The sequence below is a fragment of the Pistacia vera genome, unplaced genomic scaffold (genome assembly GCF_008641045.1).
Source record: "Pistacia vera cultivar Batoury unplaced genomic scaffold, PisVer_v2 Contig598, whole genome shotgun sequence".
Lineage (NCBI taxonomy): Eukaryota > Viridiplantae > Streptophyta > Magnoliopsida > Sapindales > Anacardiaceae > Pistacia > Pistacia vera.
The window spans coordinates 770,630-783,985 of record NW_022196443.1 but is presented as its reverse complement, the minus strand read 5'-3'; positions in this window follow the sequence as shown (position 1 = coordinate 783,985).

Sequence of the window (13,356 nt, the reverse complement as noted above, 5' to 3'; positions counted from 1 at the left end):
TAATCAAAGTGAAATAAAATAGCATTTAATACGACTAGGTGTTTTGTTTCTCTTGACTGCTTTGTCGTTTGCGTATTCCCATTGCGGAAACTACGTATACAGTAAATTTTTTATACAAACTCAAAAAAATATTTTTTTTTAATTCACAAATAATTTGTTTTTATTTACTTTATTGATTTTTTTACTTTCACTTTTCTATTTATGTGTCCAATATTCTTTCTTAAAAGAGGTTTTCTTAAAATGTACTACAAGATCATAAATATCTATTGACTAAAAGGATTTATTTAAAAAATCATAAGCATTTTTTAACCTTTTTTTTTAAGTTATTTGATTTCATTTTAGAAGAGTTTATTAGATTTAAAATAGCTATTCTAGACTTATTTGAACTCTTCCCATAAACTCCTATTGAGCTTATTTAAAACATCTTCAAAAAACTATTTATATGACGCAAACTTTTTATTATAAAGAGTTTGTCTATAAAAACAATAGTTCAATAGATTCTTTATTCTTTAAATATAAATTAAAGAGTGAGTTTAACTCTCTACATCTAGAGAGTCAAATTTCACTTTCTATCCCAATTTTATTTAATAAATTACAAGTTTTTATACATTTTATTATTAATTCTCTCTTATATTTATTAAGTCTAATTTAAAGAGTCCATTGAATTTGAATACAAATTTTGTTCTTTATATTTAAAAATTAATGAAGATTCTCTTTATTTATGTGAAATATACTCTTTAAAATAAAGAGAACCATTAATGATGTTCTAGAGTGTTAAAATTTCATAATACTCTTATTATATTTTATAAATCTGACTTGATTTATTATTATATATGAATTTTTTTTTGATAAATTAATACTAAAAACTTTGTTACATTTTTCTAAGTAAACAACTAACAAAAATTTTCATAAAAGATATATTTTCGTAAGTTCTACTCCAATAAACTCTCTTTCTATAAGTTCTAATAGAATAAGTTGTACCAAACGGACCTATAAATTCTTTAGCCACTTCTGATGGGGCATGTAGAAAGAAAAGAAAAAAGACTAACATTACGATGAAAAAGTTAAAAATTCTGATTATTTGATAGCATGGTCACCTTAAAAATGAAATTTAAGCCAATTATTACTAGTAATATAATAGAGTCAAGCAAGTAGTAAAAAAAGGCTAAACTTCTCAAAATAAGCATATAAACTAATGAAGGGAGAATGATTTCAAGAAAATAAAATTAAGGAATTAAAGAATTAAAAAATATGCAATTTAATTTTCTATATTTTTCATCTAAGATTTTATGTTAGACTATATATATATATAATCATTGTCAAATGTGGATAGTTCAAATTTTTTTAACGTGGGCATCAAAGAGGAGTGATGGACTAGACACTCATCTTTGATCCTCACATTGAAAATTTCAAGATGTCCAATATATAAATATTGTCCGCTTTGGGTCTTGGGTCGGACAATTTTGTCCTAAAAGGGTGCCTTTAGATGGTAAAGGTGTCTTTGTGCTATATAAGCGACCAAAACTCTTGTCTCCTAGCTGATGTGGAACTTTGGCACCAACACATCTCCCTAGGGAGCGAGGGGCTTAAGAGTGGCTTAGGCCTTCCTTCTAGTAGCAACTATTGTATACTGAATCTAAACACATCATAGGTGGGTTCTTAAAGGTATTGTTCACTTTAGGCCATGGACTCATATGATTTTGTCCTGAAAAGGCACCTATGGATGGTGAGGGTGTCCTTATGCTATATAAACGACCAAGACCCTCATCTTCTAATCAATATAGAACTTTGACACCAACAAATAAGAAAAAAAAAAAAACAACGATAATTTCTTCAAGGCAAGAATTGAATATTAATAAATGAATTGACTTATCCTTAAATTATCAATAATGAAATAAGAAATCGAGTTCGAGTGATTTACTTCAAGCCAAAAATTACAAACAAGGAAAAGGAGAGTAGAGGTAAAAGATTTTGAAACAGTTTATTAAAAATTCAAAATTCTAGAAAGTCTATTGTTGTGTGTGGTTTTTCCGCCAAGCTCGGGCTAACGCGAGGATATAGTTCGACCCAGAATGATCTCGGCAACTATGATTGATAAACCCAACGTAAGCTCATCGAGTCGTAGCTCGACCCAGCACAAGCTAGTCGCGGACAATCTGAGGAATTAATCAATTAATCCCCAGATTACTTCAGATCCCAGATATCGCAGGAATGACAGGATCAACAGTTGTCGTTGTGCTATTATAGTGCCCAATCGCAAGGATATCCGGATTATGATTCAAATAATTCGTAATACCCTTAATTTCGCTCTTTCCTTTATATAAATCTTGTATATAAATCCCCTAAAACTATGAGGAGGGGGATACGAATTCTGGATAAAAACTACATTGTAAGCTCTCACAACATATACAAAAAACACAGTGGACGTAGGCTATTAACTTCGCTGAACCACTTTAGACGTTCTCTTTGTCATTTACTTTTTAGCGTTATCATTCACTCATCGCTGATTACCCGTAATCACGCACACATCAGTTCTGATCTCGACAAGATCGATCGGATCTCGCTGGTTGGTGCAGAATTTTATATCAACATTTTGGCCGCTAAGAAGGAAGCCCCCCCCCCCCACCCCCCCCCCCCCCACCCCCCCCCCCCCCCCCCCCCCCCCCCCCCCCCCCCCCCCCCCCCCCCCCCCCCCCCCCCCCCCCCCCCCCCCCCCCCCCCCCCCCCCCCCCCCCACCCCCCCCCCCCCCCCCCCCCCCCCCCCCCCCCCCCACCCCCCCCCCCCCCCACCCCCCCCCCCCCCCCACCCCCCCCCCCCCCCCCCCCCCCACCCCCCCCCCCCCCCCCCCCCCCCCCCCCCCCCCCCCCCCCCCCCCCCCCCCCCCCCCCCCCCCCCCCCACCCCCCCCACCCCCACCCCCCCCCCCCCTCCCCCCCCCCCCCCCCCCCCCCCCCCCACCCCCCCCCCCCCCCCCCCCCCCCCCCCCCCCCCCCCCCCCCCCCCCCCCCCCCCCCCCCCCCCCCCCCCCCCCCCCCCCCCCCCCCCCCCCCCCCCCCCCCCCCCCCCCCCCCCCCCCCCCCCCACCCCCCCCCCCCCCCCCACACCCCCCCCCCACACCCCCCCCCCCCCCCCCCCCCCCCACCCCAAAAAAAAAAAAAAAAAAACTATTTCAAAGATCTCGCAAACGTTCATCACGATTTACCTGTCCCAGGACCAAAATGGTGTTCACCAAATCAAGAACTACCACCGAAAATAACGAGAACGTGGAAACCGCCCACCAGGAGGTGCAACAAGAGAACGTTAGACGCCGACCACCTGTGCCGCCAACTCAACATGCCACAAACAATCAGGGGGCAAAAACATCAAATCCCGAGAACGACCAGTTAATTGAGATGATCAAAACAATGGTTGGCACAGGCGGTGCAACAGAACGTGGCTGAGCTGAGGAACCAACAACCAGTCGCCCAGAACCCCGACTAGCTACGCTTCACCAATGTTACCCTAACATGTATGAATTCTGCAGGTCGATAGTTTGTTTCGTCGCTACGAGGGGGCGATCAACACCTCCAACCTCGCAGACAACTCCTCACGCACGAGCGGGAGTCCTGCAGGCAAACAAACCCATGGAGGCAGCCAATGAGGGAAAGTGAAGGTGACAAATACCACCGAGAAGCTCGACGGTATCCCCAACGTTAGCGTGACGGTTTTAACCCACGTCTAAGACAAGATCAGTCTTCGTAGGCTCCCGAAGCGTGCCATGTGCATCAATCTGCCAATAATTGACGTTTCGATTATGACCGATGTTGCGAGCAACACACTGACGAGCATGATAACACCTACCCACCCAGCCATCATGACTCGACCTCGCGTATCAACGCACGCACCGGAGGAACTTCGCAAGCGATAGATTTGCAAACCCACTTGCTCGAGGTACAGTTTAACAGAGCCAACCAAGGGAACCAAAATGAAGACCTGGATCGCATGCAAAGGATGCTCGACGATCTAAATCTCACCAGAACAACCTAGCAGAAGAAATAGTAAGTTCCCCCTTTACGGAGGAAGTTCACCAGGCCCCGCTCCCACAAGGATTCAGGGCATCAAAAAGTAAGTTCAATAGGAAGGGGGACCCCAGAGATCACCTCGACAACTTTAATGACCTGAACACTAGGTCAGTGACTTAGCGAAATGTCTGTGCTTTGCAATCACATTAGTCGGAGATGCCAAGAGGTGGTACAAACGGCTCAAGGCGAACTCCATCAACTTCTAGCAACAATTCTTCGCCTTATATCTACAGTAGTTTTAGGCAAGAAGACAGTTCACAATGTCACTTAGCTACTTGAGCAACATTCGCCAAGAGCGAGATGAATCACTAACCTCGTATTTAACGAGGTTCTAGAACAAGCAGGGAAAGGTCACTGATGCCCCCAAAGAATCCATTCGGACTCTCCTGATCGCAAGGATCAGATTTAACACGATGCTGTGGAAAGAGCTCTAGAGTGAAGAACATGTGAGCTTGGCCAAATTCTACTAGATGTCACAAAATAGCAACTAGTAGAGAGCTCGTTAGTGGCACTAGCCAAGAGCTCGACGCAAGGGGCCCCGAACAGGAGACAAGATCACCCTTCGGATAAGCGTAGGGGACAAGACCGTAGCGACGAGGATTGCAACACATTCCCAAAGAAACAGAGAGTAGATAACCACAAAGACAAACAACCTTTCTTGCGGTATGCAGAGTACACGCCTCTTACTCAAGACATCGCCCACATCTATGAGGTATCCCGAGAGGCGAAGAGGTTGCCCGCTTTGGAAAGAATGAGGAGGGCTCCAAGAAGAAGAGATCGACAAAAATATTGTCGATATTACAGGGATGTCGGGCACAATACGAATGATTTTCGGGCTCTGAAGGACGCCATCGAGGACCTGATAAGAAGAGGTCATTTGAAAGAATTTGTTAAGGCAGAACCAGCTCGAGAGAATCCTAACGAGCAAAGTAACCAGGTCCCAAGCCAAATACAGACCCCAGCTCAACAAGCCCTACCAAACCCCAATGAGGTCTTCGTGAATATGATCTACAAAGGACCGGATATAGTGGGAAGCTCGAGGCAAGCCCACGAGTAATACCCTCGGGAGGCCAAAACGAACTCGATCCCCCGAATAATGAGTTGCGAACAGAAGCCGCCCAAGTAGCCCAAACAGGAAAGCAAGGTAGTGGGGTTCATAGTCAATGAATGCGAAACATCCCCTCATCACAATCATGACGCGATTGTAATCACAGCCAGGATTGACAACGCAAAGAGTATTAAGGGTTATGATCGACAACGGGAGCATAGCAGACATTATTTTCTTGGGAGCCTTCTGAAGAATGAGATTCACAGAAAGGAACTTGTGAGTGTGCTGCCGCTGTATGGGTTCACCGGGGACAACCTGGTTCCCAAAGGTACTATCGAACTTCCATAACTCTAGGGGCTGAACCGAAGGTCAAAACTGTGATGGCAAAATTCCTGATGGTGGACTGCCCGACCACGTATAACGTCATCCTTAGAAGGTCAATCATGGATGATTTAAGTGCGATCACGTCGATGCGTTACCAAGCAATGAGATTTTCAACTCTCGGGGGAGTTGCGACAATCAAGAGCTACACCAAAGAATCACAGGAATGTTATAATCAGGCCATAAATGCCGCACAAAAATGGCCAGACCCAAAGACCATGGTCATCGTAGAATTCAAGCCAAACCTCGGACCGCTAGAAGACACCATAGATCCTCGCAGCCACAAAAAGGAGTTCGCTGCGGCACCAATCGAGGAGCTGATAGGAATAAGTGTTAGGGAGGAGGATCCAACTTGCATACTGAAGATCGGTAGCAGCTTGAGCAGAGTGATGGCTAATAATCTGGTTGAGTTCCTAAAGAAAAACCTCTACATATTCGCATGGGTGCACGCTGATATGATTGGGATCAGCCCCGAGGTGATATGCCATAAGTTAAACCTCAACAAAGAGGCTCGGCCCATAAGACAAAAAAAAAAGGGTCATGGATGCAGAGCGCTCTCAAGCGCTCAAAGATGAAGTCGACAAACTCTTAGAAATCAATTTCATCAAGGAAGTCAAGTACCCGGACTAGCTCGCCAACCCAGTCCTAGTCAAGAAGCCAAATGGTAAATGGCGGACTTGTGTCAACTTCATGGATCTAAGCAAAGTCTGTCCAAAAGACAGCTTTTCGCTACCACGGATTGACTAGTTGTAGATGTGACGATGGGAAACACAGTACTTAGCTTTATGGACGTGTACTTAAGATATAACCAGATCCCGATGTACCAGCCTGACAAAGAGCATACTTCTTTTATTACTGACCGTGGAATTTATTGTTACAAGGTTATGCCGTTTGGCCTTAAGAACGCTGGCGCGACCTACCAACGCTTGTTGAACAAGATGTTCACCAATCAAATCGGTCATTCCATGTAAGTATACATTGACGCATGCTCGTCAAATCAAAGGTCGTTGAAAGTCATATGAAGCACCTAAGGGAAATGTTCGACATCCTCAGAATATATCAAATGAAGCTCAATCCATTGAAATGTGCTTTCAAAGTGAGCTCCGGGAAAATCCTAGGCTTCCTCGTAAACCAATTGGGAATAGAAGCAAACCCGGAGAAGATTCAGGTCTTACTCGACATGAAAAGCCCAACTGCATTAAACAGGTACAAAGTCTGACTTGACATGTGGCCACACTCAGCAGGTTCGTTTCTCGAGCCATGAATAGGTGTTTACCAATTTTTGAGACCTTGAAGGGGAAGAAATGTTTCAAGTGGACAAAGGAGTATGAAAGAACCTTCCAGAAGCTCAAGAAACACCTTGGACAACCCTCCTGTTGTCAAAGCCCATCCAGGGCGAGTCTCTACTACTGTATTTGTCAGTATCCAAATCCGATGTCAACACAACATTTGTACTCGAAAAGGGAGGAATACAATGGCCAGTGTACTATGTGAGCAAGAGACTGCTCGACGTAGAGGCAATGTACCTAAAGATGGAAAAGCTCGCCTACGCCCTTGTTGTTGCATCCAGGAAGCTACAACCCTATTTTCAAGCACACTCCATCCATATGCTGACGAACTTCCCTTTGAAGAAAATAATGCAGAAGCCTGAGGCATCGGGTAGACTGATCTAATGGATAATAGAGATGAGTCAGCATGACATCAAGTACATCCCAAGGATGTCGATCAAAGGCTTAGTCGTGGCGGATTTTATATCTGAGTTCTCTTATCAGCCAGACACCGAGTCAAGCCCACCAAAGGTAGATACTTCAGGAGAGATAGAGCAACAGAAACAAAAGAGTGATGACTTATGGCTATGGACTCTGTATATAGATGGCTCCTCAAATGAAAAGGTAGTAGGAGCAGGCCTCTTGCTTGAAAGTCCGGAGGGAGATCCAATCAGAGCCGCGGTAAGATTCGGGTTCAACGCCTCTAATAACGAAGCTGAATATGAGGCATTGCTCGTAGGTCTTTGTCTCGCCTGGGAAATGGGGGCAGAGTCCATCAAGATCTATAGTAACTCATAGCTCATGGTTCATCAAGTTACGAGGGAATATCAGGCAAAGGAAGACACGATGACATCCTACCTCCAGCAAGTGGAGACCGAGCTCAGAAAATTTAGATCCTTTACCATCCACCAGATCCCAAGGGAGAGAAACTCGCAGGCAGATGCACTAGCTCGCCTGGCCTATGCAATGAACAATGAGAAGGTTGATTCAATCCCGGTTAAATTCCTCCCGAGACCAAGCATTTCCGTTTCACAAAATCTGGTGTTAGCCACAAGTCAAAGGTATAGCTAAATGGATGCAATCATCGCCTACTTGAAGGATGACACACTGCCAGAAGACAGAATCAAAGCAAGAACACTCCGCACAAAAGCAGCTCGATACACGCTCGTCAATGATAGACTGTATAAGCGAAGCTTCAATATACCATTGCTACGATGTATTGACCACGAAGATGCAAATTATGTTCTAAGAGAGATACATAAGGGCATTTGCGAAAACCATGCAGATCTCTAGCTTACAACGTGCTCCACTAGGAATACTATTGGCCAACAGTTTATGATGATGCGGCAAACTACGTTTGCATATGTGACAGATGCCAAAGATTTGCAGACATTCTGCTAGCTCCCCCGCAAGAATTGACCACTTTGACAAGCCCTTGGCCATTCGCGATCTGGGCATTGACTTTATTGGCCCCTTGCTTAAGGGAAAAGAGGGCGTTAAGTTTACGGTTGTTGCCGTAGATTACTTTACTAGTGGGCGGAAGTCGAGCCATTGGCGACGATAACGTCGAACAGGTTGAAAGATTTTGTCTATAAAAGCATCATTTGTGTGTTTAGAATTCCCCACACAATAATAACCGACAATGGGAAGCAGTTTGACAATGAATATTTTAGGACCTTCTGCGAGCGGCTCAGCATCAAAAAGAGTTTCACAGCCATTTATCGACCTTAAGCCAAGGGACAAGTAGAGGTTGTGAACAAAGTAATCAAGAAAACCATAAAGAAGAAGCTCGACAACCGTAAAGAGAGGTAGGCCAACAAGCTGCCGGAAGCTCTATGGTCTTATATAAAGATTGCCAGGAGCTTGACTGGTGAGACCCCGTTTTCTTTGTCTTATGGATGTGAAACAATGGTCCCGATCGAAGTAAGAATCAGTTCGTTCCGAAGAGAAATCTTTGAAGAAGAAGCCAACGAAGACGTACTCCGCCTGAGGTTAGACCTGATCGAAGAACATCGGGCCAAATCTCAGTTAAGGCTCGCCTCTTATCAACAGCAGGCCAAGCGGTATTTCAATGCCAAAGTCAGAAACAGAGACTTTGAAGTGGGCGATCTAATTCTCAAGAAGGTTATCTAGGGTACGCAAAACCTGAACTTAGGGGCACTTGGACCCAGGTGGGAAGGTCCCTTCAAGATCTCCGAAAAACTTGCACCAAGATCTTTCCACCTGGAACACCTCAACGGTGAAGCAATAATGCGACTTGGAACGCCAAGCACTTGCGAAGGTATTACTAATAAGAAGCTTGGGTTTTATTTATTTCTATGAACTACATTTGTTGTAAGCCTATTTACGATTGAAAAACTTGATCAATAAGAGAGGTATTATTCAGTACTTGCTTTGTTCATAATTTATATTTTTTAGTTCGTCGGCAATTAACTACCGATCAATAAATTGCGACCCCAGCGATGGAATTCCAAAAGAAAACTCTGAGTGAAGAGTCTAGGAAAGGCAGCTTACCTCGAAAAAGCCATGCTAAAATCCAACTTTTTGAGGATAAAACATCCTAAATCGACAAAGTTAAACTTGAGTTTTAAAATCAAGGAAAAAACATGTCGAAGGAAATCGGCTCTAAGCCGACAACCAAAGAACTCAAAAAGGACAGTAAAGTCTAAAATCGAAGTTATCGTCGCATCAGATTTCCTCATATAAATCGGGATTGAAAATCTCAGGTCGATAAAGTTAAACTTAGAAAAATCCAAGAAAAATCACATTGGAAAAAATCAGCCTTAAGCCATTGACAAAAGCCTGAAATGGACAATGAGTCCGAAATAGATGCCAAACGTCGCATAAAGATTTTTTCGCAAAAAATCTGAAAAGCTCCTAAGGAAGCGAACTACGCATGACTTGGAACAAAATTCGGGTCCCAAAGTCTGATTAGAACGAATTAAATGACTCCGCATAAATGAAACAAACATTGCTCGAAAGAGAAACGTTGAAAAATGTTCTTTCATTAACTAAAAGTTTAGTTACATTCGGGCAAGAAAAAAAAAAAAAAAAAGACTAAGATTTTTTTGGCTAACGGGGGAGCAGGGCATTCGTCTTTGACCTCGTGTTCGGGAACCTCACTCGGGAGGATTGTGTGTTAGAGTAGGTGTCCTAGAGCCAATCTATTATTGTGAGTTTAACTCTATAATAAATGTTTATTCATCAACAAAAAGGCATATCCTTCTATATCGTGTAAATCATAGTGATATGTAATGATATATGTCCTTAGGATGGTAGAACAGTGACGAAGGTATCAAATGTTTCAAATCTTGATAGTAAGAACTCTATGATCATATATGGTGGTCATTTTAGAAATTTCCATAGCCCCAGTATTATTTTGATCAAGGACATAGATAATACGGTAAGGCTATCATAACGTTGAACGACCTTGTCGAAAGGCAGTGACTGATCTCACTTGTCAAAGTTGTTTGTCGACAACCTAGTGCAACGCATGGGTGCTTGCTGGAGGCAAGTTCACTGGACAGACCCACCAGAGGATTCCATATGGATGGTAACCCCAGTGTCTATGGAATAAATCCTTTAACGAATGGTGGTGCCTGTGATCCTTAGACTTGAGATCACTAGAACGCCTTGTGCACCAATTGGTGTAGTGTGATACTAGCCCAACGTAATTCTATTCAGAGCTATCAATACGATAGTGATTGGCTACATCAAGGAGTGTATCAAGACTATGGTGGATCAACAAAGGATTCATCACTCTTGGGTACGGGAGAAGTTATCTCACTGGGTAATTCAGTAAATGGCAATGACACTAAATCTGTGGCCATAGTGGGATTGAGTTGTTGCTCAATCTAATTTAATATTCCTGTCATTGGTCCAGTAACTGAATACAAACATGTCGAGGATATCTAAGGTTGACACTATTTTTGTACCTCAGTCTCGATGAGATAATAGTTGATGAAAGGATTTGATTACACGGTAACCATACCGTTGACAGGCTACGGTTTCGCTAAATCCGAATCTATCGGGTGGCCATGATGCCTTGCTAGGGGCCAATCTTGGTCTGTGTGTAGTGAGATAATTAATTGGTGTTAATCGCAATACTACACACTACCAATATGATGAGGAGCCTACGGGTCACACACTTAGAAGATAATTTAAGAATCAATTTGTGAGAAGGGTATTTTCGTTTTTTAGGACGAAAAGGTATTTTGGTAATCTCGTAGTGCAATTAAATTTGCTGAGGTTGTTGCCTGTATTTAATTTGATATTAAAATTAAAGACGTCAGATTATATTTAAATATATGTATGCATATATTTAAATGAATTGTTATTATTAATTAAATGTTAATATATTATTATATATTAACTGATTTTAATTATAATAATAATTAGATTAATTTAGAATATCAATTACATGATGTTTGGTTGCAAGGGTAAGCTTGGGTTGGTGTCCATGGGTATTCCTTATTGGAATAGGGTTTTAATTAATTAAAACACAATGTATGCTTTTATAAAAACAAAAACCCTAGCCACCCTATATATATATATATCTCACACACACATTTTCACTCTTTGAGTGCAAAAGAACCTTTTTTTTTCTTTTTCTTTGATTGTTTTTATTCTTGAAGCCAACAATTGTTCTAACAAAACAATTGTCGGTTCTTCGGATTATCTTCGTGTGGATTTCCATGAGTGTGATCCTACATTGGATCGATTAGTGAACAGTAGCCGGTGAACAGTAGCCGATAAACAGTGTTTGTGAGCAAAGTCAAAGATATTCGGAGGAGCCTCCAAACATGGGTATGAACTAAATCCTTGTATGGATTTGTTTTTACACAGATTTTATTTTACGTTTTAAGTTTATGTTTGTGAACAATACAATCTACGCCTGGATTTTGGGATGTGCAAGTGATTTTCTCGTTTGTATAATTACATTTTTCCACTGCGTGAATCTGGTCACTTACCAACACTGTGGTCAGAGGAACAGGGTCTTGAACCTCCAACTTGGGCCCAACCTCCTTGCCACCCTTCTCGACCTTTTCCTAGCCCTTGCTGTCATCCTCGGAGTCATCCGAGTACATGTAGGTCATCCTCTGAGTCTCGACTTGCATCATTTCGACCTCTTTCTGATAAGCTCACGAAAGGAAAGGAAAGAAAAGTCAATTGACAGATGAGCCTCCCATAATTTCTGCACGAGGAAGACCGACGTCTCCTAGGATCGAGTAGTGATGGCCTCGTTCAGCTTCTCGATCCTAAGCCTGAGTTTCTTGGCCTCACTTTCGACATTTTTCCAACCCACCATTTCCTGGGTAAGGTCGAGCGAAGTCTGCTTGAATTTGGCCTCCCAGCTCGTTGTTGCTTTCTAGGCCAAGGAAAGCTCAGAGTTTAGCTTCTTGTTGGCTCCACATTGTTGAGCCAAACTTTAGTCAACCTCTGCTACCTTAGCTTCAGCCTTACCCCGAGCAACCTCCCTCGCCTTGAGTTTGTCAGGGAACTTCCTTTCTTTGACCCCAAAGGCCGCAACTTCCTCCTTAAGGCGTTCGAGCTCGGCTTGCCTAGCTCCCTATCTTTCTCCGCAACCTCGGCCCTAGCCAAGGCATCCTCTTTTACCATCTCCGCTAGCATCCATCCCTTGTGAGTTCCCTCCAAGGTTTGGCCACATTCTTCGTATAGGAGTCGGCTCGCCATGGCAACCTGAAAACGAAAAGGTAAGGAGCGAGCAAAAAACAAAAATAGCATTCAAAAAAGGGAAGCGAGCTACCAATACCTTAGCCGCATAACTACAGGTTAAAGCCAATATCTGGGAGGGAGCTGAGTCCTTGATGACACCGAATGTTCGCAGGGTGATGCAATCCCTGGCCACCGCAGCCTCAACACCGACATGGTCAGGGAGTTGGTCGATCAAAGCGTCGACGTCAACCTTAATCGCTTCGCCCGTCTCCCCATCCTTTGGCTTGGACGAGCCAAGTCTACTCCCCCCTAAAGCAACTATCGCACCCGCAGGGGCAAGCTTCTTCTTGGCCAAGTTTTTTGCCATGCTTTTCTGAAAGTCGCCAGCCTACGTGGCAACCTCCTTGCCCGAGCGCCCTTGAGGCTCAGTCACCTTCTTCTTCCCCGAGCCATTGTGCTGCTTGGGTGCTTTACCTTTTCCCAAGCCTTCGGTTGGCTCGGACATCTTCTTCGTTGACCTCTTGTAGGCCCGATGGCGTTTTTCCCACCAACTGCTTTAGAGGCGGTCGCGAATTTCTTCACGCTTGGGCCTTCCGCAAGCTCGCCTCTGGCACACTTCATGATGGCAACATCCACAGGGCTGTTTCGTCACTAGAGCAGTCGGTGCCTTCTGGGCAGCCGCCAAGGCTACTGTTTTCTTCTTAAGGCTTTTGGGTTTTTTGGCCCATATTTTTGCAAGGAAAAAGGGAAACAAGTTAGCGATTAATTTGCGCGGGAAATCAAACGCAAACAAGCAACAACTTGCCTTTTTCCAAAAGCACTAAAAATCTGGCCTCGTCCTTACAAAGTCGTACGCCTTTAGGTGAGGAGGCATAAAAACCTCATGGACATTGCACGAATTGTCAGGAAGATCACTGAAATG